At 48.4% G+C, this 27,823-nt stretch overlaps 1 protein-coding gene across 5 annotated transcripts in view; it reads right to left on the bottom strand.

Annotated features, from left to right (window-relative positions):
* ANKRD33B (ankyrin repeat domain 33B) overlaps positions 1-27,823 on the bottom strand; it is a 688,858-nt gene that overhangs the window by 285,533 nt on the left and 375,502 nt on the right. The gene's annotated exons all lie outside the window — the stretch shown is intronic.

Raw genomic sequence — 27,823 nt, 5'->3', positions numbered from 1 at the left:
GTTCCCACGTGGTGCTTACCCGTTATCCCCTGCTTATTACATCTTATGGCAGCAGAGCACAGTATACAGATAAGTGGAAATAGGCAGTAGCCTGCATACTTATATGAAGTGCCAGGGGCGTTTCTAGGGTCCTTGGAGATCAGTGGCACCTGTGGGCACCAGGCAGGGAGGTACATGCGGCGCAAAAAATGGGCGTGACCATGTGGTGAGTGGGCGTGGCCATGGGTGGGGCCAAATGTACATGAACTTAGCAGCGGTGTAAGCTACGGATAACGGGCCTGCCCATCGAAATATTGGACGGAGCCCCCTGTCCTTTATTTCGATCATTTACAATCAGTATAGGCATAGATCAAAGATGTATACGCACATACAATTTTGATTGGTCAATCACTGACCCCCAATTTCCCACCCCCGTGCAGTAAGTGGGCCAACAGACAATGAATTTTATGAACAGAGCAAAAATTGGCTAATCAAAATTGTATGTGTGTACCAGGCTTTACAGCTAATACTGTACATACTGAAAGTAGCAGGGATCAGCATACAATACAGCTGGTTTACAATCAATAAAGGCACAGAGTAACACCTTACACTGTACACACTGGAGGTAAATCAGCACACAGTGCAAGCACTAGAGAACAGCGTATACTGTACATACTGTAGGCAGCAGAATTCAGCACACTGCAGCTAGCGTGCCAAAAATATGATGATCACGTTGTGCGGCGTGCTTATCGCGCCGCACCAAAAAATGGGTGGGCCAAAGACCAGAATATAGGTGTGGTAACGGGTGGAGACAAATTTACATGAACCTAGCAATGGTGGGACATCAGATTAGGACAGTGGTGGCGAACCTTTTGGAGGCCGAGTGCCCAAACTGCAACCCAAAAGTCAGTGGCAACAGCAATTTAAACTAAATACTGTAAAAACGTTTTAACTCATACATGCACATTATGGAAAATCCAAGTTGAAAATAAACTGTGAAGATAAACAATTTCATCCATCCTACTCCTGAAAAATGTATTCAATTTTTTAGAACCTCCCAGTTTTATTTTCTGTTTTAAAACGCTAAAAAGGTAGGTTTAATGCTATTGTCTCATATGATAAGGATTCAGCTTTTCCCATAGTCTCGCAGTTAGCAATCATGTGACCCCCAACAAGACATATTCAGCAATCATGAGGCCCCCAACAAATCAGGAGGCCCCCAACAAGACAAATTCAGCAATCATGAGGCCTCCAACAAATCATGAGGCCCCCAACAAGACAAATTCAGCAATCATGAGGCCCCCAACAAGACAAATTCAGCAATCATGAGGCCCCCAACAAATCATGAGGCCCCCAACAAGACAAATTCAGCAATCATGAGGCCCCCAACAAATCATAAGGCTCCCAACAAGACACATTCAGCAGTCATGAGGCACATAAATAGACAGCATTTCACATAAATAGGCAGAATGCCCCCTCAATATGGTAGCCCCCCCCAAGTTAGGTAGTGAGTGACAGGGACCCCCAGGTTAGCTAGTGAGTGACAGGCGCCTCCAGTTAGGTAGTGAGTGACAGGGACCCCGATAGTGAGTGACAGGGAGCACCTTTAGGCAGTGAGTGAGTGACAGGAAGCCCCTTTAGGCAGTGAGTGAGTGACAGGGAGCCCCTTTAGGGAGTGAGTGAGTGACAGGGAGCCCCTTTAGGGAGTGAGTGAGTGACAGGGAGGCCCTTTAGGGAGTGAGTGAGTGACAGGGAGGCCCTTTAGGGAGTGAGTGAGTGCCAGGGAGCCCCTTTAGGAAGTGAGTGAGTGCCAGGGAGCCCCTTTAGGAAGTGAGTGAGTGCCAGGGAGCCCCTTTAGTGAGTGAGTGCGTGCCAGGGAGCCCCTTTAGGGAGTGGAGTGCGTGCCAGGGAGCCCCTTTAGGGAGTGAGTGCGTGCCAGGGAGCCCCTTTAGGGAGTGAGTGACAGGGAGCCCCTTTAGGGAGTGAGTGAGTGACAGGGAGCCCCTTTAGGGAGTGAGTGACAGGGAGCCCCTTTAGGGAGTGAGTGAGTGACAGGGAGCCCCTTTAGGGAGTGAGTGCATGCCAGGGAGCCCCTTTAGGGAGTGGGTGCGTGCCAGGGAGCCCCTTTAGGGAGTGGGTGCGTGCCAGGGAGCCCCTTTAGGGAGTGAGTGAGTGACAGGGAGCCCCTTTAGGGAGTGAGTGCGTGCCAGGGAGCCCCTTTAGGGAGTGAGTGCGTGCCAGGGAGCCCCTTTAGGGAGTGAGTGAGTGCCAGGGAGCCCCTTTAGGGAGTGAGTGAGTGACAGGGAGCCCCTTTAGGGAGTGAGTGAGTGACAGGGAGCCCCTTTAGGGAGTGAGTGCGTGCCAGGGAGCCCCTTTAGGGAGTGGGTGCGTGCCAGGGAGCCCCTTTAGGGAGTGAGTGAGTGACAGGGAGCCCCTTTAGGGAGTGAGTGAGTGCCAGGGAGCCCCTTTAGGGAGTGAGTGCGTGCCAGGGAGCCCCTTTAGGGAGTGAGTGAGTGCCAGGGAGCCCCTTTAGGGAGTGAGTGAGTGCCAGGGGAGCCCCTTTAGGGAGTGAGTGACAGGGAGCCCCTTTAGGGAGTGAGTGAGTGACAGGTAGCCCCTTTAGGGAGTGAGTGAGTGACAGGGAGCCCCTTTAGGCAGTGAGTGAGTGACAGGGAGCCCCTTTAGGGAGTGAATGCGTGCCAGGGAGCCCCTTTAGTGAGTGAGTGAGTGAGTGAGTGACAGGGAGGCCCCCCCTCTAGCCGCCGCCGCTCCCCCCTACCTCTCAGCAGATCTCAGGATCAGCGGCGACCCGACCAGATGTACGAGCGGGCGCTGGACGCACCAGCTCGATATGCGGAAGTGATGTCACTTCCGCATATCAGTGCGGGCGCTGGGTCCTAGCGCCCGCACGATTGGTCGCCGGCTCGCCGCCTGATCCTGAGGTCTGAGACTGTCAGTGATGCGGCGGCTGGAGGGAGCCGCTGAGTCTTGACAGAGGGGGCGGCCGGGCGGAGATCCGTGGCACCCCAGGAAAGATTGGGGGCACGTGCCCCCCTAAAACAGGGCTAGCGACGCCCCTGTGAAGTGCTGATGGAAATTCACGTTGCAGTTCAGCTACCTTCTATGTGAACTGTCTGGAAGGGGTACTACCGCTATCAGCTAAACGGATAAGGATTTGTGTGGCAAGGACTGATGATCACACATACATTTTGGAATCATGCTGATCGGTACGTGGTGGAGCTGCCCCTAAGGCTGCTTACACACCAAGACGTTACAGGCGCACGTTAGTGCGCCTGTAACGCTCCCCCAACGCACAGCAATGTAACACAAGTGGGCTGTTCACACAGCCCACGTTGCGTTACATGTAACGCTGCACGTTCTGTGCAAAGTGCAGCATGCTACGGCGTTGGAGCGGCTATAGCCGCGTTAGACTGTTTGCACATGCGCAGTGGGGGGCGGAGAGGAGGCGGGGAGAGCCAGCTACAGTAGCCGCGCACATGGCTACTTAATATTCACTGCACTGGCGGGCGCTGATTGGCCGGCGGGACCACGTGATGCGGAGTGTCTCGCTCCGCATCACGTGGTCCCGCTGGCCAATCAGCGCCACTCTGGGAGACATTATAGGACTCGAGCCGCCTAACGCGGCTCACTCTACCGTCGGCTCTTGCAGCACCATACGTTGTGTTAGATGCACGTTATGCGACCTTAACGTGCCACCTAATGCAACGTCTTGGTGTGCAAGAAGCCTCAGTGATCTTTTCATCTACCAGGTCGTATGCTGTTTTTTACCATTATTATGACAAGTAAACCTTATTGGGACATTGCCTCAGCATTACATTGTTTTTGATGCAGAGATGCTGCTAACCATCTCACATGGACTATATGGGCATAATAGAAGATTGCTTGGTACTTATCCGTTAGCCGGGCGCATCCGGCAGGTGGCGCTAATTACTATTCCCCCTCCAGGCCGACATGGATAGTAGGGAAAGATGTAACTCTGGTGGAGTTTTGTCGCCACCTAGAGGATGCGCCCGGCTAACGGATAAGTACCGATTGCTTGAATTAAACATAGGATTTCCTGGATAGGAACTACTATTTTTTGCATATGCAGTTTTTTTCTATCTATAAGTGCACTTTACTTCAGAAGAAAGCTTTTTTGATTGGCCAATCTTGATGGATTGTGGATATCAATTACTGCATAATTTATTGCATCTTCTGATTGAATTCGTTTCCCCGCATATTTATGAATGAGTAGTTGATGTGAGTGGTTGCTCTCTGTTGGATGCATTGGGGCCCCAATTGGATCTTGTCATTTTTAGATTTATGCAATGTATAACTTATATTTATTGGGGCTTTTTGCTCAATTTTTCAAACAGTGAAGCCTATTTATGTGCAATAAATAGTTCTCTCTTATGAGTGCAGCTAAACTGGTGTTGATGTTCTGTATTTTGGGTCATGTGATAGGCTGTATTGCACTGCTGTACCGCACTGTTCATGTGATGGTCTGTATCGCACCGTATTGCACTGCTCATAAGATGGACTGTATTGCACTGCTCATGCAATAGGCTGTATTGCACTGCTGTACCGCACTGCTCATGTGATAGACTGTATCACACCATATTGCACTGATCACAAGATGGACTGTATTGCACTGCTCATGTTATTGTATTGCACTGCTGTACCGCACTGCTCATGTGATGGACTGTATCGCACTGCTCGTGTGGTGAACCGTATTGCACTGCTCACAAGATGGTCTGTATCGTACCGCTCTTGTGAGGGACTGTATTGAACCGCCCATGCGACAGACTGTACTGCACGGCGCACGTGTTATTCTGTCTTCAACTGCACGAGACTGCTTTTAACTTGGACCTGGACTGTCCCTGTGGCGGGCGACCCTTGGCAATGTCAGGCTCCTCCACCCCCCGTAGACACCCCACTCCCGTCTTTGGCCCCAATCCCCACTCCACCACACGTACCACGTACTCTAGGGAGCAACTTCTGCGGTGGGAACATTGTGGCCCACCACTCCCTGAGGCCAATCTCCTGCCAAACCGGGTCCAGAACTACATACAGCAAGTCCTGGACTCCGCTCCCTGGCCCAGTGCAGTCTGGCGGCGAAGGGGCTGTCGAGCTGGGGTCCACGTGCGACTCAGGAAGAGGGGTTTGAGGTCAGCCATCCCCTCGGTACTCCTGGTAAATGTCCGCTCTCTCCCTAACAAAATGGACGAACTGCGTCTCCACTGCGGCAGGTGGGAGCCAGGGAGGAACACCCCAGTACTCTGCTTCACAGAGACTTGGCTACATGAGAACATCCCGGAGAGCGCCCTACACCTCCCAGGTTTCGGCCTCATACGGGGGGACCGTGATCCTTCCCTCTCTGGGAAGAAAGAGGCGGTGGCATCTGCTTCTACGTCAGCTCCTCATGGTGCCCCACCCCACCAGTACTCGACAGGAAGTGCTCCCCAGACCTAGAACTTCTTCACGTGAACTGCAGGCCAGTATACTCACCACGGGAGTTCTCCTCCTATGTCCTTGTCAGAGTGTATATTCCCCCTGATGCCGACGCCAAATCTGCCTTGAATTCCCTCAGCGACACCATCTCGCAGTGGGAAATATGCCTCCCAGACTCGCTGTTCATAGTCATGGGGGACTTCAACAGGGCAAACCTTCGACAAGAGCTGCCACACTACCACCAGCATGTTGCCTGTCCTACCAGAGGCCCGAACACCCTCGATCATTGTTACATGCCACTGAAGAATGCCTACAAGGCTATCCCTGGGGCGGCACTTGGCTCCTCCGACCACTGCCTTGTTCATCTCATCCCCACCTACAGAAGGCTCCTGGAATCAGCAAAACCGGTTGTGAAGTCCTCTAAGGTGTGGTCCAGCGAGGCCAAGCTCCACCTTCAAGCAGTGGCGTAGCTACAAACCTCTGGGCCCCGATGCGGAATCTGGATGTGGCTCCCCCCCCCCCCCCCCCGGCAACAAAAGCCCCTTCCCCCACAACACCCGACGCACACACATATCCGAATCCCTATAGCTGTGCATGGCTATATCAATTCAGCTTTGCAGCAGCATGGGTGCCACGTTCAATTTGCAAACATACGCAGCACCCAGAGGAAATAGGGCAATTAGTAGCAAGATGCCAGTCTGAAGGAATTAAAGGAAAATCCCTTTATAGTAAACAGGGGCATTGCTAGGATCCTAAAAGATCCGGGGCACCAATGGGCACTGGGTGGGAAGGACCTGCGGCGCGCGCAGTGCGCTGTGGCAAAAATGGGTGTGGCCATGCAGGGAGTGGACGTGGCCATGGGTGGGACCAAGTTACATGAACTTAACAGCGGTGTAACCTAATAATAATGGGCCTGCCCAGCAAAATGTTGGATGGAGCCCCCTAGCCTTTAATTAGATAGATTACTATCAGTATAGGCATAGAATAAAGATGCATACACACATTCAATTTTGATTGGTCAATCACAGACCAATTTTACCACTACATGTAGTATGAGGGCCAAGAGACTTTGAATACTGTGAACAGAGCTGAGCTCGCATAATACCTAGAAGTAGTAAAATTGGCTATTCAAAATTGTATGTGTGTACCAGGCTTTACAGCTAATACTGTACATACAATACAGCTGGTTTACAATCAGTACAGACACAGAGCAATACCTTATACTGTACATACTGGAGGTAACAGATCAGCACACACTACAGCTAGTTTACTATCAGTACAGGCACAGAGTAACAGCTTATACTGTACATACTGGAGGCAGCAGAGATCAGCATACACTGCAGCTAGTTTACTGTCAGTACAGGCACAGAGCAACACCTTATACTGTACATACTGGAGGTAACAGATCAGCACACACTGCAGCTAGTTTACTATCAGTAAAGGCACAGAGTAACAGCTTATACTGTACACGCTGGAGACAGCAGAGATCACCACACGCTACAGTTAGTTTACCATCAGTACAGGCACAGAGTAACAGCTTATACTGTACACGCTGGAGGTAGCAGAGATCAGCACACACTGCCACTAGTTTACTAGCAGTACAGGAACAGAATAACAGCTTATACTGTACACATTGAAAGTAGAAGAGATCAGCACACACTGCCGCTAGTTTACTAGCAGTACTGGAACAGAATAACAGCTTATACTGTACACATTGAAAGTAGCAGAGATCAGCCTGAACCTAATGCTGGGAATACACGGCTCGATTCTGAGCTGATAAGATGGCTCGATAGATAATTTCCGACACGTCCAATCTGCCGCCCACAGAATCGAGCGGCAAAAACGATTGGGTGCAGAATCGAGCCCCAGAATCAACCCGTGTATTCCCAGCATAAGGTCCGGTTCACACTTACGTTTGCTGCTGACACACACACACACTTTTGACACACACACACAATGCTGCTGCTGACACACGCACACTCTGCTGCTGCTGACACACGCACACTCTGCTGCTGCTGACACACACACTGCTGCTGCTGACACGACACACACACACGCTGCTGCTGCTGACACACACACGCTGCTGCTGCTGACACACACACACAAACTGTTGCTGCTGACACACACATATACACACACACACACCTGCTACTGCTGACACACACACACTGCTGCTGCTGCTGCTACACACACACATATATACACACACACACACACACACACACACACACACTGCTGGCTGGCGCGCACACACACACATACACTGCTGCTGCTGACACACACACACACACACCACATATACACACACACACATATACACGCTGCTCCTGCTGCTGCTGACACACACACACACACTGTTGCTGCTGACACACACATATACACACACGCACACACACACACACACCTGCTACTGCTGACACACACACACTGCTGCTGCTACACACACAAACACACACACACACTGCTGCTGCTGGCACACACACACCACATATACACACACACACACACACACACACACATATACACACACAAACTGCTGCTAACTTAACTGCTGCTAACACACACACACACACCACATATACACACACACACACACACACACACACACACACACACACACACACACACACACACACACACACACACACACACACACTGCTGCTGCTGACACACACACATATACACACACACACACACACACACACACTGCTGCTGCTGACACACACACTTACTTGCTGCTGCTGGCATGTGTGGCTAGTTCTGGCCAGGCTGTCACCTTAGGTGGTGTGGCAGTGGGTGGTGTGGCAGGGAGCCAGGGCCAGGCTGAGGGAGGACACTGGACTGTGGAGGAGGCAGCTGGCTGCACTAGGCTGGTGGAACCTGGTCCTCCTGAGCCTGGTGCTGCACATCAGGCTGAGTTGCCATCGGGGTCAGCGGGCGCCGGACAGGCAAATAGTTCAGCGGGGGTCAGCGGGCGCCAGGCAGGCATCTCCACCACGTGCAGGGGGCGGAGCTATCCACGCTCTCTCCAGCCTCCTGCCTTTGCAATAGCTCAGCGGGTGCCAGGCAGGCATCTCCTCCACGTGCAGGGGGCGGAGCTATTCACGCTCTCTCCAGCCCCCTGCCTTTGCACTTCACTCGCAGACACGCCCCCTGCCAGGTACTCCTAATTGGGCAGGGGCGGATGGGACAGAGCCTCAGCAAAGTGCTGGCTGACGCTGAGTGTTACGAGCGGCGAGCACCGCCCACAACATGGTGGCCGCCATCTCATACAAAACGGCCACTGCCAGGCATACCCACGGGCCCCCCCCGCCTCTTCAGGAGGCGGGCCCGGTCGCGACCGCGACCCCTGCGACCGCGGGCCCTACGCCCGTGCCTTCAAGCCTGCTTTGATTGCACGGACTGGGAATCCCTGGCAGCTCCAGACCTGGACGAGTGGGCGGACAACGTCACCTCTTACATCAGCTTCTGCGAGGCCTCCTGCGTCCCAACCAAATCCTTCAAAATGGAAGGAGGCGGCTCACAAGGCGGGAAACCAAGAGGAATTCAGGAAGGCGAGGAATGCTCTGAAGCGGGAGCTGAGAGCCGCGAAGAAGGAGTTTGCTGAGAGGATGAAGTAGAACCTGCGCTCGAACAACTCACGAGCCGTATTGCAAGAGCTTAAGGCTGCCACCAACTACATGCCTCCCCCGCATCATGCTACACCCAGCCCGAATTAGCTGAAGAACTAAGCTAATTCTACTGCAGGTTTGAAAGGCAGATCGAGCCTGGGGGGCCCCCACCACCTCCTCCCCCTCAGCCCCCATGCACAGCGACCCAAGTGAGGACTCACTCTCTCTGGAAGTGAGGGAGACAGACGTTCGGGACCTCCTGTCCACGCTAAATGCCAGGAAAGCCTCGGGACCTGACGGCGTGTCCCCAGCCTGCCTCAAAACCTGTTCAGAGCAACTTTCCCCCATCTTCTTGGCCATCTTCAGGAGGGCAGAGTCCCAGCCTGCTTCAAGAGGTCCACCATCATTGCAGTCCCTAAAAAACAGGGCATCTCCAACCTCAACAACTACAGGCCTGTAGCCCTGACGTCCGTCATCATGAAGTCCCTAGAGAGAGTGGTCTTATCCACCCTCAAGCTATCCACCTTGCCCCTACGAGACCCACTCCAGTTCGTCTACAGGGCAAATAGGTCCACTGATGATGCTCTAAACATCTGTTTGGAATACATCTACAACCATCTAGACAGGAGGGATGCTTATGCCAGAGTACTGCTACTAGACTTCAGCTCGGCATTTAACACTGTATGCCCACGCACCCTCCAGAATGTCCTGACCACACTGGGGGTCCACTCCACCCTACGGCTATGGATCACCGACTTTCTCTCTAACAGATCCCAAGTTGTCAGGCTGGGGGACATCTATTCACGACACACCCCAGGGCTGCGTCCTGTCACTGCTGCTCTTCTCCCTTTACACAAATGATTGCAGATCCATGGCAGACTCTGTCAAAGTCATAAAATTTGCCATTGTTGGCCTCGTCACCAAGGACAACATCCGGGAATACCAGCAGCAGGTGGAAAGACTATGCCACTGGTGTAAAGAGAACAGCCTAGTGCTCAACATGGCCAAAACCGTTGAACTTATAATTGACTTTAGGAAGTCGGCACCTACCCCACCTCCCATCTACATCAATGGCACCGAGGTGGCCAGAATGCCCTGTGCTCGCCTGCTGGGCACCACCACCTCCAGCGATCTCAGTTGGAGAGTCAATATCACGTCAACCCAATGGAAAGCCCAGCAGAGACTCTTCTTCCTTCGCCAACTGCAGAAGTTCAGCATGGCTCAGGAGATTCTAACATGCCTTTTACACTGCCACCATTGAATCGATCCTCTGTTTCGCCATCTTGGTCTGGTATGTGGGAGCCACCGCCAGTGACAGGCACAAATTACAGAGAATCATTAGGTCGGCGGAGAGGATCATTGGGAGACATCTGCCCCCACTTGACCACCTGTATAACACAAGACTGCAAGCCAGGGCAATGAGGATTGCAAGTGACCTCTCTCACCCAGGCCATTGTTTTTTCACCCCTCTTCCACTGGGTTGGAGACTTCGGGCCATCCCCACCAAGACCACCAGACACAAGGACTCTTTCTTCCTGATGGCCGTTAGCCTCCTGAACTCCCTTAACATTCTACCACTCTCTATCAGCACCCTACCACCTGCATAGGAGCGGCAGACTTTGCCTGTGTATATCTAATTGTTGATTGTATATTCGTGTATGCTTATACTTGAGTATCAGATACTACTGTCATTCTAATGTTTCCCTGCCTTTCTTTCTATGTACTGCTCCATTGTGCCAAACCCAATTCAGGGCTTGACCCAGTCATGTTTGGCGAGATAAAATTGATTCTGATTCTGATTATTGTTGTACTCTGACTCCTGTCTGTCACTCCGTGCTGATTCACAGTCCAAGCCCGCAGCCAATAATAAAGTACAAGTACCCCACACATTATCTGTGACATCACATATCTGGTACTATGTCTGGCACTGGCAGCCGGGGGAGGGGCAGCAAGGCCAAGAGGAGAGGGAGCAACATTGCGGCCTCCGGCAGCAGTTCTGCCGCATCAGTCTCCATTCCGCCGCTACCCACTGGCCGTTCAGTTGTTAGGGGGAGTCACGTTGCAGAGACGCAGCAGCATGTTGCGTCCATTTTCAAGCAGGGTCAGCAGCGGCGCAAATTGGAGGAGAAAGACGCCGTGCCTGTGATGCAGCTGATGGTGGATGATGACGAGCAGGCCAGTGAGGCCACCAACAGCCCTAGAGAAAACATTCTGAGCAAAATTGGCTTTGTGGAAGAGTCTGAGATGCTGACAGTAATTGTTGGGGGGGAGCCTGTCCATGATGTGTCAGCACAAGAGGAGTTTGAGGCGGGCTCATCATCCCAGCAGTTGTTTGAGGAGGGGGAGTTATATGTTGATGATGAGGTGAAGGACCCGGACTACCAGCGACCGGAGAGGGATGTCAGCTCTGACTCTGAGGAGGAGGATTCAGTGGGTCTGGCACGCAGGATCAACATTGCAGGGATTGGCAGGAGCAGCAGTGGGCATGGAATGCGTGACCCACAGCCTGCTGCTCCATCTGCCAGTGGCCCTACTACCACCAGCTGCACCACTCAACCCCAGGCCCCAACCACCACTGGGAGAAAATCCGCATCAGCATCCCATTCTGAGCGACGTAAGGGCAAACTGCAATCCCCAATATGGCAGTTTTTCCATCTGCCCTCACTTGATAGCAAGTTTGTAACTTGCAAATTATGCCATGTGAAGCTGAGCAGAGGGTCTAACCCCTCCACTTATGGCACCTCCAGCTTCATCAACCATCTGGCCAATAAACACCAAAAGGAGCATTTGGAGTTCAAGAGGCTGAAGGAAGCTGGTGCTGGCCCTTGCAGAGGTCAGCACCATAATCCCCTTTGCCACTCCTGCTGACACTGAGGCCTGTTCAGGCAGCCAGTCCTCCTCAGTGGTCTCCTCTGCTCCCTACTCGGCTTCCAGTGCAAGCCTAAAATGCCACCACCACCAGACCCTGCTGAGTGACTCGTTCGTGGTCAGGGCTCAGCCTCCCGGCAGCCGTCGCATATGCCAGCTGAATGGCTTGCTTACACGAGCCATGTCCTCCCAGCTCCTTCCGTACTCGTTTGTGCAGGAGGGGAGCCAGATGCGTGCGCTCCTGCTGTGCGCAGCGCCGGATTGGCCAATCCCCAGCCGGCACTACTTCACACGCAAGGCCATCCCAGCACTGCACCGTTTTGTGAAGGTCAACGTGGAGCGTGGGCTGGATGATGCGGTGGGTGCGTGTGTCCATGTGACCATGGACTCATGGTCAAGTCAGTTTGGGACAGGCCGGTACCTCTCTTTCACCACGCACTGGGTCAGTTTGGTGGAAGGAGGTGAGGAGGGGACAGCAGCATCATCACCCCAGTGGGTGGTGCCACCCCACAGCAGGGTCAGGGGAAGTGCAGCAGGTTCCAGCTCTGATCCGGTTCCATCCGCCGCCAAACCCCCCTGCCTCAGCAGCAGCATGAGGCGCTGCTGCAGATGGTCACCGTGGGGAAGAACAAGCTTACGGCAGACCACCACCTGGCCAAGCTCCTAGAGCAGGAGAGGAGTTGGCTGACCCCCAGAGGCCTCAGAGTCGGAGAGGTGGTGGCCGACAATGGGGCAAACTTGGTTGCCAACATCCAGTGGGGAAACCTCACCCACATCCCCTGTCTGGCCCACGTCCTGAACCTGGTGGTGCAGAAATTTCTGCACACCTAACAGGGGATGGACACTCTTTTGGGAGCGGCAAGAAAAACGGTGGGTCATTTTCGCCGCTCGGGTGGTGCCACAGCGTCCCTGGAAGCCATGCAGCTGGAGCTGAACCTCCCACCGCACCGGCTCATTATAGACGTTCCAACACGCTGGAATTCCACCCTAGCAATGTTGGAACGTCTGGTTGAACAGAGGTGGGCTGTCAACCTCTACCTGGCTAAAGCCACCATGGATGCCAACTTGTTGGGGACCGGCACCACCCACCTCCCGGACATCATCCTCAGTGCAGATTGGGGAAAAATGCAGCTGGTGTGCTTGGTGCTGGCACCCTTCCTGGAGGCCACCAACATGGTCAGCCAGGACCATGCGTCGCTGTGTGAGTGGGTGACCATGGTGTGCATGCTGGAAAAGGCCCTCGATGCCCTGCTGGAAGTGGGAGAGGAAGCTTTGATACAGCAGGAGCAGCAGTAGCAACCTTTGCAGTCCACCTCTGTGCAGCAGGAGGAGGAGTTGGAGGACCTGGAGGAGTTGGAGGTCCCTGACCTTGAAGAGGAGGGGACTCAGCAGAGTGCAGCTGCAGTAGTGCGGGGGTGGAGAGAGCAAGATGAGGCTCCGGAATCAGAGGAGTAGGACAGCACTGTCAGCGGTGCAGAAGATGATGGGTCAGCAGCAGGGCCGGCCCTAGACTTTTTGCCGCCTGAGGCAAATTTTGAAAAAATTATCTGACATCTGAATCACCCTGATCCTGGACCCATGGCTCAAGGGGAAGCTGGCTCAGTTCCTGCCTGTAGGAGGAGACCCTGTGCGCCAAATGAGGGGCGCTCTATGCCACGCCAGTACCGCTGCCTACAGAGGAGGTGCCTGCAACAGCATCCGGCTCTCAAAGCCAGAACCAGCACCTAACCCGGATGGTGGCCGACTATATGGGGTCCTACAGCGGGCTTGACACTGACACCCCTGTGGACCCCTTGGAGTACTGGGTCAAGCACCTGGATATCTGGAGCGAGCTGGCGCAATATGCCCTGGAAGTGCTGTCCTGCCCGCCTTCCAGCGTGATGTCAGAAAGGTACTTCAGTGCGGCCGGTGGCGTGGTCACAGAGAAGCGCTCTTGTCTGTCCAGCCAGTCTGTGTACAGACTGACTTTTTTAAAAATGAACCAGGCTTGGGCAGTTGGTGAGTTCCTGGCCCCTGTTGTTGGCAAGAGGGGGAAATGAAGTGGCTGAGTGGGAATCACTATGCCTGCTTCACCACCCTTTACCACCACAACCTCCTGACTCCATCTTGATTAAGCCAGGTTCTAATTTTTTTCACAGCCGTGGTACCAACACACTAAGTGCCATGGTCAACTCTGTAAACACAATTGCTGTGTAATTTTTTTGGGAGGTGTCCATGCTGTCCGAGTGGTGAGGAGGCCCCAACTGCGGCAGTGCGACTGCTTCCTGGAACCTAGTCCTGATGTTAATTGACAGCCATTTTTTTTGGCGGGGGGGGGGAAGGGGGAATTTAAGTCCCCACATCATCAATTAGTGTTTCCCTTTACAAAATAATGATGCAACATGCCTCATATACTCTAAAAAAAACGTTTTTAAAGCAATTTAAAGGCCACTTCCGGTTTTCCATCCGGATATCCGAATCTGTCGGATACTGGGGTCGGATAACCGACCCGGATTCGGATTGGAAAATTTTTGATCCAGATATCTGACCCGGATTGGATAGAGGGGTATCCGGATCTGAATTAGTTCCAGTTAGTGAAAAGTAGTATCCGAGCAGCACTGATTCAGACCTTCCATCCAACGTTTCAATTTTGTTGCTCGTCTCTGCACCTGCTCTAAAACTGCAATATCTTTCCTGTAATGTGGTGCCCAGAACTGAATTTCATATTCCAGATGTGGCCTTACTAGAGAGTTAAAGAGACTCTGAAGCGAGAATAAATCTCGCTTCAGAGCTCATAGTTAGCAGGGGCATGTGTGCCCCTGCTAAACCGCCGCTATCGCGCCGCTAAATGGGGGTCCCTTCACCCCCAAACCCCCCACTGCAACACTTGGTCGCAGACTTGGTCGCTCCTGGAGGCAGGGCTAACGGCTGCAGCCCTGCCTCCAGTCGTGTCTATCAGCGGCGCATCGCCGCCTCTCCCCCGCCCCTCTCAGTAAAGGAAGACTGAGAGGGGCGGGGGAGAGGCGGAGATACGCGCTGACAGACGCGCGTGGGGCAGGACTGCGGCGGTTAGCCCTGCCCCAACCAGGAAGCGCTCCCCCGCTGCACGGAGGGGGATTTGGAGGTGAAGGGACCCTCATTAAGCCGCCGGATAGCGGCGTTTTAGCAGGGGCACACATGCCCCTGCTATCTATGAGGTCTGAAGCGAGATTTATTCTCGCTTCAGACTCTCTTTAAACAGGGGCAATATTATGCTAGCATCTCAAGTTTTTATTTCCTTTTAATGCATCCCAAAATTTTGTTAGCTTTAGCTGCGACGGCTTGGCATTGAGTATGATTATTTAACTTGTTGTCGATGAGTACTCCTAAGTCCTTCTCCAAGTTTGATGTCCCCAACTGTATCCCATTTATTTTGTATGGTGCTAGACCATTGGTACGACCAAAATGCATGACTTTACATTTTTCAACATTGAATTTCATCTGAATTCAAAATGACAAACTTGACCAGCGCAGCATATACATATGTGTGTCACTCCCACCACCACCACCTAATGGAGGGCGACTCAGTTGGACCACAATTTACAATGGTCAGATGCGCATATGGGGCATTCAAAGGCTCCCCTCGCCTATACGAACTGCTCCACCCTTGCTGCAGTCACTCACCACTGATAAACAAAGTCTCAGTTTCTTCCACTTTAAAAATTTCCTGAAATAAAAGACATAGGGCTCGATTCACAAAGCGGTGATAACCCAGTTATCACGCCTAAAAGACTTTAGGCGTGATGACCTTTTCACCACTGAGTTATCACCGATTTTTCCTGCTCTTCGCGCGAAGTTACCCGCAAAGTCCCATAGGGCTTAATGGGAGCTTCGCGCGAAGCGTCGGGTGTTGCGCGCGCACTTACGCGCGTATGCGCGTACGCGCGTACGCGCGGCAACTTCGCGCGAGTTTCTTCTTATCACGCCTAAAGTGAGTTTAGGCGTGATAAGGGGCTTTTCACTGGCGTGCAAACACTTTGCACCGCTTTGTGAATCAAGCCCATAGTGCTCATAGCGCAACACTGTATATACATTAAAAGTTTTATTCCAAATTTGCACTTACAAGCTCCTCCGTTTTAGGCAGCGCATAGAGTTTTTCCCACGGACTCTCCCCCGTTTGGCCTCCCAGTTTGGCCAGATGGTGTCATCGATCTCTGCGTCTGGGGAATCCCTCTTTCCTCCTGCTGTCCGCTTGTGTGCTCAAACGCGCCGTTCGCAGCTCTGCCAAATCGATTTCGTCATCAACACATGACTCATCAGGGGCACGGAACTGCGCCGGCGCTAGCTTACTATTATCTGCATTAAGGCTCTGCAATTGGGTAAGGGCTGCCAATCTCCCCTCCCCACAATAAAACTTTATTGACAAACGTGCACACCAGCGTGGTTTGAGGAAATGTGTGCTAGAAACCACCACTCTGGGTGCACGTTCAAAGAACAATATAAAAAAGATAAAAATGGAATTAAATTCTTATGGTGCAATTATAAAAAGAAGAGTGTATATCCCAGAGTTAAATTTGGTATAACTATAGCCATCCCGCTAAGTTCATGAAAGCCCGCAGTTTACATTATGACATTTATACATATATTGTTACTCATATTCAGATTACAGAGTATTATATTCCAATTTCACAATGCACTTAATGAACTTGCTATTATATATGTCTATTTTTTTCTTTTTTGACAGTATTTTGTATATCATAATAACCTACGAATTCCCTTTCCTTATCCAACACCGCCCCAATGTGGGGCAATGATGCTACTACATTTACAGCAGTAAAAGGCAATTCATTCCTTGAATTTATTATGATGCAATATCATCTATCAGGTGTTTAGCCAATTTTAACAGTAACAGTATCAAATGTGCTTACATAGGTATATGGGGGATAATACCTGATATTTTGGAATATCCCTAGTGAATCGGTCCAGTTATTTCTATTGTGTATTAAGTATTTTAGGTGAGTATTAGGGAGAATTGATATCATTATAAAAGCCTAGGATTTCTGCATGGCCGACTATCCTGTAATTTAATTCATCCATTTTCAGTGGAGACTTTCAAAAAGTTCAAAAACATCAGAAAAAAATATTTTTTCCAAAAGACACACCATCATCAATTTTATGTATATTGGCAGAAGGCTTCTTTCCATGCAGACGCACGTGTAGATGCCTACCTTGCCTATCAGATCTCTATCGAACTTTGTTCAATGAAACATTTTAGATCAATGTCTATATTAAAGCCCTTAGGGCTCAGTGTTTCCAATTCGTATATCCATTTAGTTTCTTTTTGGGATAATAGCCTTATGAAGTTACCCCCCCTCCAGTGCTTTTGAACCCTTTTAAGGCCACAAAAAGAGAGCTGCTCAGGATTATGTTGATGTTTCCATTTGAAGTGGGAGGACACGCTGTGTCCCTTAACTCTATTTTTTATATTGCGAACATTCTCTCCTATTCTGGCCTGTAATGTTCTTTTTGTTCGTCCCACATATTGTATACCACACGTGCACCACAATAGGTATACCACCCCCTTTGTGTTGCACGTGATGTTCTGCCTAATTTTTTTTCTCTATTCCATTAGAGTGAGATTTTATTTTGGACATTTTGATCCCCTTGGCTTCCCTAAATCCCACTAGAGATGGGCCGAACGGTTCGCCGGCGAACGGTTCCAGGCGAACATCGGGTGGTTCGCCTTCGCCGGCGAAGGCGAACTTTCCCGGAAGTTCGATTCGCCCCATAATGCTCTATGAGGGTCAACTTTGACCCTCTGCATCACAGTCAGCAGGCGCATTGTAGCCAATCCGGCTATACTAAGCCCTGGAGCCCCCCCCTTATATAAGGCAGGCTCCGGCGGCCATTAGCCTCACTCGTGTGCCTGCTAGAGACAGAATAGGGACAGCTGCTGCAGACTTGTTCTCCTAGGGACAGATTAGTCAGGCTCTTGCCTTCATAGCTTGCTTAGCTGATCTTATTGCTATAATAGCGCCCCAGAAAAGCTCTTTTCAGAGCTCATCCTGCTCGTGTGATCAATTTTTTTTTTCTGTGTTTGAAACTGACACTTGTGTTTTTTAGACAGCATTACTAATTCATACTGTGTGTCCCACTGCCAGCAGCAGCAGCACATTCAGTGACTACTACCTGTGTGTGTGAGACACTTGTGTTGCTTAGACAGCATTGCTAATTCATAATGTGTGTGTCCCACTGCCAGCAGCCCACCAGCATTCAGCAGCACATTCAGTGACACCTGTGTGTGTGACAGGGAGCTGCACATTGTACTACCTACCCAGTACTGCATTTACCTACTACTAGTACCTGTTGTGTTTAGTTAACCCACCTCATCACTGCATACACCTACGTTTGTGTTGAGTGAACCCACCTCGCTGCATATAACTACCTTTTGTGTTGAGTGAACTTGCGTCACTGCATATAACTACCTTTTAAGTTGAGTGAACTCACCTCACTGCATATCTACCTTTTCTGTATAGTGAACTCACCTCACTGCATATACAGTAACTACCTTTGTGTTGAGTGAACTCAGCTGACTGCATCTAACTACCTGTTGTGTTCAGTGAACTCACCTCACTGCATATAGAACTACCTTTGGGTTGAGTGAACTCACCTCACTGCATATCTACCTTTTCTGTTGAGTACATATAACTACGTTTGTGTTGAGTGAACTTAGCTGACTGCATCTAACTACCTGTTGTGTTCAGTGAACTCACCTCACTGCATATATAACTACCTTTGGGTTGAGTGAACTCACCTCACTGCATATCTACCTTTTCTGTTGAGTGAACTCACCTCACTGCATATAACTACGTTTGTGTTGAGTGAATGAATCCGGTTTCCACTCTAAGGCCTAGTGCACACCGGAGCGTTTCCGCTGCTGTTTGCGATCTGCTTGCGGGTGCGGATCCGCTAGGGTAATGTATTTCAATGGGCTGGTGCACACCAGAGCGGGAGGCGTTTTGCAGAAACGCATACTCCCGGGCTGCTGCAGATTTTGGATTGCGGGTGCGTTTCTGCCTCAATGTTAAGTATAGGAAAAACGCAAACCGCTCTGAAAAACGCCTGTTCAGAGCGGTTTTGCAGGCGTTTTTGTTACAGAAGCTGTTCAGTAACAGCTTTACTGTAACAATATATGAAATCTACTATACTGAAAACTGCAGCAGCAATCCGCAAAACGCTAGCAAAACGCCTCATAAAAATAAAAAAAGCGTTTAAAAATCTGCTAGCGTTTTGCGGATCTGCTAGCGGGTTTTGGTGTGCACCAGCCCTTACTGATGAAGAGTGTTAAGGGTATGAGTAGTATCTTTAAGATACGAGGGGAGTTGGGTCACATATTTTTGGAGATGTACATCAACATAATGTGACAGACCACTGGTAATTGATTCCATACCAGCAATGATAGGTCTGCCCGGTGGGTTAGTGCTACATTTGTGCACTTTTGGCAGGCGGTAAAAAAAATGAATTTGTATAATATTATAATCTATAATTGAGTTTGTATATTAAGATACCGGTATTCATCATTATTCAAAATTCCGTCATCAAAACCTCATTTTATATGATCCCTGTAGTTGTTGAGGAAAAGATCTGTAGGGTCAAAAGTAAGTTGTTTATAGTATGTGGGATCGCTAAGGAGGCGCATTGCTTCACCCACATAATCCTGTCTATCTTGTATGATAATCCCCCCCCCCTTGTCGGCCTCTCTTATTACAATAGTATCATTATTGCCTAATAATGTAATGGCCCTCTTCTCCATTCTAGTCAGATTGTTTTTTTTTGACAGGTTTATTTGATAATTTCAGAATTGCTGAGGTAACCATATTGCAAAAGGTTTCCACTTGTGCACCCTTGTATTGGGTTGGATAAAATTTAGACTTGTTTTTAAGAGAAGTGGATATAGGTTTTTCTAGCAGAGTGTCTACAAGGCTGTCAACATTGGTCTGTGTATTGGATGGATTATCGATACAGCCCACGATATTAGTATCTACAGGATTATTTGAATTTTTCTGTTGTTTGAGAGCAAAATACCGTTGTAGGGATAGTTTGCGGGTGTAGGAATGAAGGTCTGTGAGCAATTGGTAAGTATTTATTTTCTCAGAGGGGCAAAAAAACAAACCTTTCTGAAGGATAGATGTTTCATCCTGGGAAAGAATATATGAGGAAAGATTAAAAATTGGGACTAATTGGTCATTATCATTTCTGAGGGTCGGATTTGTTGTCTTTTGGAGCTGGGCTCGTTTGTTCCCTCCCCGTTTTCCCCTTCTATGAGGTTTGACTCGGACAGTGTTCTTTTTAATCTGTTTTTTTTTAAGTATTCTGTGATGGGCGGGTACATGGGCACTTGTATCCGACTCTTGGCTATTCTCGGTGGAACTGGTGTTTGGCTGTTCTCTAAAAAAAGAGAGGGACAGGATGGGGAAGACTGTACTTTCTCAGATGGTTTTCTAATAGTTAACGTAGGTATAGACATTTGGGCAGGGGAGGTGGTGTGACCAGCTACAGGAACATGGACCTGAGCTTCTACCACTGCTTGGATGGCATTTATCAATGGACTGCACGGGGCATTTTTAGGGAGGGAATTGTAAGAGTTGTTTAAAGATGAACTAAATGGTTTAAAGAGGTGCCCTGGTGGTATATAAAAGCGTTTAAAAGCAGTTTAAAACCGAGAAAGGTTTGAGGTTGCTTACCTCAAGGACGACAAATCTTTGTAGGGACAAAAGATTTTATTGGTAGCACAGGCAACGCGTTTCACTGGTCTGAGCCCGCTTCCTCAGGCCAATAGCAGTGCCAGGCCAATTGAAATAGCAAGCTAAGAGAGCCAGATCAGGCAGCACAGTATGAGTACAAGGTAATGCTTAGTCAGTCACTGGATGGGAGCATGGAGATTAGGGAAGTTAGGTTCGCTCAAATGCATAGCATGAGTTCACAATAATGGAGGTGCATGATCAGGTAGGACACAAAAGAAGGAGGACCCTGCCCAAAAGGCTTACAATCTAGAGGATCAAAATCCTCTAGATTGATCAAAATCCGAGGAAAGCCATGAAGAATGAAGGCAGTTCTGAAAGCGAAAAAGGGTCCAACTCAGTGCTAGCAAGACATAACTAATAAAATAAACACTATTCCAGATATAGAACACATAAACGATTACCCCAAATGTCAAATACAGAAACCATTACTCAAAATGTCAAATGCAGTAATTATTACCTCAAATGTTGCATGCAGAAACCATTACCACACATGTGAAATTCAGAAACGATTACCCCAAATGTCAGATGCAGAAATCGTTACCCCACAGAAATGTTTACCCAAATGTCAAACACCGTAACCATTACCACACATGAGAAATGCAGCAATGTTTACCCCAGATGTTAAATGCAGAAACCGTTACTACGCATGTAAAATGTAGAAACTGTAACACCACATACTGCTATACAGAAACCGTTATCACAGATGTGAAATTCAGAAACCGTTATAAGGGTTGTGAAATGTAGAAACTGTTACCATGGATGTGAAATGCAGAAACCATTACTACAGATGTAAAATACAGAAAACATTACGTGACATATATGAACTGCAAAAACCGTTATGAAATGTAGACACCATTACCACAGATGTGACCTACAAAAAGAAGGATCAGAACTTGCTTCAAAACACCATAAGCTTTATTCAAAATGTATAGAAAATGACCTCACACTGTAAAACCCATGTGTCTCCATTACAAACAGAAATCACTGTACACACTGCTGCGCTCGCGTTGCGCTTTTAAAATTGCATGCGTTTTTTAAATCGCAAAACCTTAATGAGAATAGAAAAAACGCATCACACCAGTGTGTACAGGTCTTCACAATTTTCAAAAAGACCTTGCGATTAAAAAACGCATGCGATTTTAAAAGCGCAGAGCAAGCGCAGCAGTGTGTGCAGGCCCTAAGATGGAATTCATCTGCTTCTCCAGACCCTCTCAACACTGGGAATCAAGGGCCTAGCACACTCCTGGCTCAACTCTTACCTGTCTGGACGTTCTTTCATGGTCTCCTATGCCAATACCAACTCCTCTCCACGCCCACTGTCTGTGGGAGTACCACAAGGGTCCGTCCTTGGACCCCTCCTCTTTTCCATTTACACCCATGGCCTGGGACAGATAATAAGCTCTTTTGGGTTTCAATACCACCTCTATGCTGATGACACCCAAATTTATTGTTCTGCCCCAGACCTCTCCACACTACTATCTAAAGTCCCCAAATGTCTATCCGCTGTATCTACATTTATGTCATCCCGCTTCCTTAAACTCAATATGAGCAAAACGGAGATTGTGATATTTCCACCTTCGCTCTCTGTTCCACCTCCCATTGTCACAATCAATGTAGAGAACACCCCAATAGCATCAACCCCCAAAGCTCGTTGCCTAGGGGTAACTCTGGACTCTGAGCTCTCCTTTAAACCACATATTAACACTTTAACTACCTCCTGCTACTTCCATCTCAAAAACATCTCCAGAATCCGTCCCTTCCTTTCACAAGAAGCAACTAAAATGCTTGTGCATGCCGTAATCATCTCCCGTCTTGACTACTGCAACACCCTACTCTGTGGTCTACCAAAAAGCAGACTGGCACCCCTCCAATCCCTACTAAACTCTGCGGCCCATCTCATCCACCTCTCTTCTAGATCCTCTGAGGCAGCCCCTCTCTGCCAATCCCTCCATTGGTTACCAGTTGCCCAAAGGATCCAGTTAAAACTTCTCACACTTGCATACAAAGCTCTACACAAGCTGTCGCCTCCATACATTTCCTCTTTAATCTCCAGATACCTCCCCGCTCGGACCCTCCGTTCCTCACAGGAGACCCTTTTGTCCTCCAGCCTAGTCACCTCCTCTCACTCTCGCATCCAAGACTTCTCACGGGCGGTCCCTCTCCTTTGGAACTCTCTCCCTCAGCCGGTTCGTCATGCCACGAGTCTGGAAACCTTCAAACGTACTCTGAAAACACACCTGTTCAGACAAGCCTATAATTTGCTATAGGCAGCACTGAAGGCACACTGGCTCACCCACTAATCCTGGTGTTTCCTTCCCCTTTGTTTCTTCCCCACTACCCTCTAGATTGTAAGCTCGCAAGGGCAGGGACTAGAGATGAGCGTAATGGAGTAATTACGATTTCGCGAAATTTCGCGTAATTAGTGTAATTACGTTTATGGCCGTAAGTACATAATCGTAATGAAGAAGGATTTCGCAAAAATTCGCGTAAGCGTAATTTTCGCGTAATTTTCGCATTGCAACGGCTATTACGAAATTAATGCGTATGGTCATGCTCCCGAAGCGGAAAAGTTGACGCATGTATCAATGTTAGGTAGCCGCCGACTTTAAGGGTTAATAGCAAAGCCCCCTTAAATGCTAAGAGCCTCAAATTTGGAGAATATATTAAGGAGATCAGGAGGAATAAGAGGAAAACATTTTTTTTCAAAAAGACCTTATAGTTTTTGAGAAAATCGATGTTAAAGTTTCAAAGGAAAAATGTAAACATTTAAAAACCCGCCGACTTTAACGGTTAATAGCAAAGCCTGCTTAAAGTTTAGGAACACCAAATTCCCAGGGTATATTAAGGGGAACAGTGGGAATAAGAGGAAAAAAAAAATTTCAAAAAGACCTTATAGTTTTTGAGAAAATCGATTTTTAAGTTTCAAGGGCGAAAATGTCTTTTAAATGCAGAAAATGTCAGTTTTTTTTGCACAGGTAACAATAGTGTATTATTTTCATAGATTCCCCCAAGTGGGAAGAGTTTTACTTACTTCGTTCTGAGTGTGGGAAATATTAAAAAAAAACGACGTGGGGTCCCCCCTCCCAGACCTCTTTAACCCCTTGTCCCCCATGCAGGCTGGGATAGCCAGAATGCGGAGCACCGGCCGCGTGGGGCTCCGCACCCTGACTATACCAGCCCGCATGGTCCATGGATTGGGCGGTCTCGGAAGGGGAGGGGCAGCCAAGCTTTCCCCTCCCCCTCCGAGCCCTTGTCCAATCCAAGGACAAGGGGCTCTTCTCCACCTCCGATGGGCGGTGGAGGTGGAGGCCGCGATTTCCTGGGGGGGAGGTTCATGGTGGAATCTGGGAGTCCCCTTTAAAAAGGGGTCCCCCAGATGCCCACCCCCCCTCCCAGGAGCTATATTGCTCAGAGCTCTGTCGGGAATGTGTGCAGCGCAGACGCGTATGCAGCGGCGGCGAGTGACGTCGGGTGCGGCGTAGTTACAATGTAACAAAGTTGTTACATTGTAATAACTTTGTTACATTGTAACTGATAGAACATTTCCGAGGCTATTTCGAGGGATCATTTATTTAAAGGGACAGGTAAGTATTAATGGTTAATTAAGAATATTAATGGACTTTTTTCGTGGTTATGTTTTTTGTTCAATTAAAATACTTTTTCTAAGTGTTTGTGTGTTTATTTACTTTTAACTCTTAAAGGAAATGGGTAAGGGGTACAAGTACCTCTATACTCATTTCTCCTGGGAGGGGGGGGTGGGCATCTGGGGGACCCCTTTTTAAAGGGGACTCCCAGATTCCACCATGAACCTCCCCCCCAGGAAATCGCGGCCTCCACCTCCACCGCCCATCGGAGGTGGAGAAGAGCCCCTTGTCCTTGGATTGGACAAGGGCTCGGAGGGGGAGGGGAAAGCTTGGCTGCCCCTCCCCTTCCGAGACCCCCCAATCCATGGACCATGCGGGCTGGTATAGTCAGGGTGCGGAGCCCCACGCGGCCGGTGCTCCGCATTCTGGCTATCCCAGCCTGCATGGGGGACAAGGGGTTAAAGAGGTCTGGGAGGGGGGACCCCACGTCGTTTTTTTTAATATTTCCCACACTCAGAATGAAGTAAGTAAAACTCTTCCCACTTGGGGGAATCTATGAAAATAATACACTATTGTTACCTGTGCAAAAAAAACTGACATTTTCTGCATTTAAAAGACATTTTCGCCCTTAAAAATCGATTTTCTCAAAAACTATAAGGTCTTTTTGAAAAAAATTGTTTTCCTCTTATTCCCACTGATCCCCTTAATATACCCTGGGAATTTGGTGTTCCTAAACTTTAAGCAGGCTTTGCTATTAACCGTTAAAGTCGGCGGGTTTTTAAATGTTTACATTTTTCCTTTGAAACTTTAACATCGATTTTCTCAAAAACTATAAGGTCTTTTTGAAAAAAAAAAATTTCCTCTTATTCCTCCTGATCTCCTTAATATATTCTCCAAATTTGCGGCTCTTAGCATTTAAGGGGGCTTTGCTATTAACACTTAAAGTCGGCGGCTTTTTTATATTATACGGAGCGTTACGGTTTAACGCGAAATTACGGTAGCGTTTAATGCGAAATTACGGCATGAACGAAATGCGAAATTACGCGTTGAAAATTACGCTTACGGTATTTTCAATTACGATTTTAATGGCAATTACGCTACTGTAATTTCGCATCGTAATCGCAAATTTCGCATGCGTAATTTTAGTAATGCGAAATTACGAAAATTTCAGCTCAACTCTAGCAGGGACCTCCTCCTAGTGTTTCTCATACTGCTGTAATTTTAACATATGTATATATACCAACTACATATCAACTATGTATGTATCTGTATTTATTCTATTCAATGTCATGACTGTACAGTGTCTTGTATTTCTTATGTATATTTGTTCCCCATTATTTGTTTGTACTATGTACAGCGCTACGGAAGATGTTGGCGCTATATAAATAAAAAATAATAATAATAATAATTCATAGCACAGCCGGCTGGGCTCACACAAATCATGCTAACACTCATGCCATGCACACCAGGCATCCCAAAGCCACAACCATACACTGAAGATGACTAGCTACCAATTCAATTTCAAGGCCTCAATGGCAGAGTCCCTCTATGGGTGTTGGCCACATGCCGCTAATTGCATAGATTTGTATGTGAAATGTGATATCAGAGCAAGCAAACTATGTTCAATAGTTCCAATGCAGGCTCCTGTTATTCCTCCCATGAATGTCTAAATCCATAAACAGTTGCAGAAAAGGTTGTCTGCTTCACAGATATGGTATATGCATATATATAACAGTCACATGTAGTTGCCTGCCTCACTGAGGCTCTCACCACTCAGTCGACTGGCACATGAAGTTATAGATCCTGCAGCTGTATACTGGTGCAGTGCTGTGTTCCAAGGTCTCCCAAGGTCTCTCACCACATAGTCATAGACAGTGATTCAGGTATTGGCAGTAGAGGTAACTCCAGCGATATTCCAGGCAGGAGCGTTCATATAAAAGCGTGTCCCAGTGATGCATCACATCATCCACACTACCCCTGTCAGATCGCCCCTCCAGTCGGTCTTTCCCCTGTCCCCGGATGTTCTTTCCCCTGTGTTTTTTTATGGCTTCTTTTTGGGTTTTCTCCTGTTTTTTGTTCTTTTTTCTACCCGTCTTCCTCTATTTCCTCGTCCTGGTCTTCTTCTAAAAAAATTCACTGATTTTTCAGATCCTGTAGGAGAACCACTACCTATTGTCTGGTCGTCATCTGATTTATGTGATTCAGACCTATATCTAGTATGAGGAAAATTCGGTTTGCATTCAAAATATTCTCCATAATTCTAGTCCTCAATATCTTTTAAGAATGTTTTTTCTTTTTACATTCTTAATACGCTTTTGACTATTCTCAACCTCCTTTTTAAGTTGTTCATTAAACTTTTCAAATTCTGGGTGAGTTTTATATTCATCCATAGCTATCACACTTTGACTAATTTCCTCCTCTAATTCCTCCATCTGTAATTTTTCTTCCTCAACCATCATCTCCATAATTTCAAGACCTATCTTTATACACCCTATTAAAATTAAAAAGTTCATCAACTGTAATACGAAATACGTGATATACATGCTAGAGTGCCCATGCCATTTGCTCTATGAGGGGAAAACCACTAATGAACTAAAGAAACGTATTCAACAACATGTGTCCGTAATAAAAAGTAAAGAAAATTATGATAAGTCACCAGTGGGGGTACATTTCCACCTATTTCACAATGGTAACCCAGATTTGTTGAAATTCAAGGGGATCTATGAAATGGAACCTTCAACAAGGGGCAGGAATCATAATTACTCAGACAAATAGAGACCAGCTGGATTTACCAGTTGGGTACTCTGACACAACAGGGCCTGAATACCGAATTAAGCTTTGCTCCTTTTCTGTAATTATTGACAAGAGACACATAAATCCACCTATCCTATACAGTGCCAGGGAATAAAATAATTACTCCTATGTTCTCCATGTCCAAAGCCTTGGCAATGTGCGTGTGCTGCTTCAGGTATAGATAGTAAAATAACTATTGTAGGAGGTTAGCGGGGTAATCGCTGAGATATATATAGCTCTATATTGAACATAAGTATAAAATATAGATGTACTAGGATAGTGAACACTGTTCAGTACAGCCCAACCTGAATATGTGGAAGATAGCATAAAGATAGTGTCACGGAACAGCCGTGAGAAACGCAGGCGAATCGGGAGGATTCACGCAGTCCATTTTCTGACCGCTTCCTGGTTAGATTTGCACAGTCATTGCAGTGAACAGAATGACATTCCTTTTTTTAAAAGACAATTTTTTTCCTTTTACCAAATGGCAGGAAGCCTTCAGCAAGAACTGTCCCAGGCACCCAGCTGTGCTAAGGGCCCATCCATCAGATGAAGTCACATAAGTAGCCTGACAGAACCAATTTAGAGGAGAGAGAGTGAGACTCCCCGGCCCCGATCTCAGCAGGGAAGCCAACACATAGCCTGCTGTCCTAGCTTCAAAGAGCCCTTCACCTAGAACTGACCTGCTGTAATTCCTAGATGTCTATAATAATCCATAAACTGCTATATTTGTCATATTTCCTGTGTTACAAGGCTGGCAGGCCATCCAAACTCC

This window comes from Hyperolius riggenbachi, chromosome 5, assembly GCF_040937935.1.
Source record: "Hyperolius riggenbachi isolate aHypRig1 chromosome 5, aHypRig1.pri, whole genome shotgun sequence".
Lineage (NCBI taxonomy): Eukaryota > Metazoa > Chordata > Amphibia > Anura > Hyperoliidae > Hyperolius > Hyperolius riggenbachi.
The sequence above is the reverse complement of the archived record's forward strand: the minus strand, read 5'-3'. Positions and strand labels throughout refer to the sequence as shown.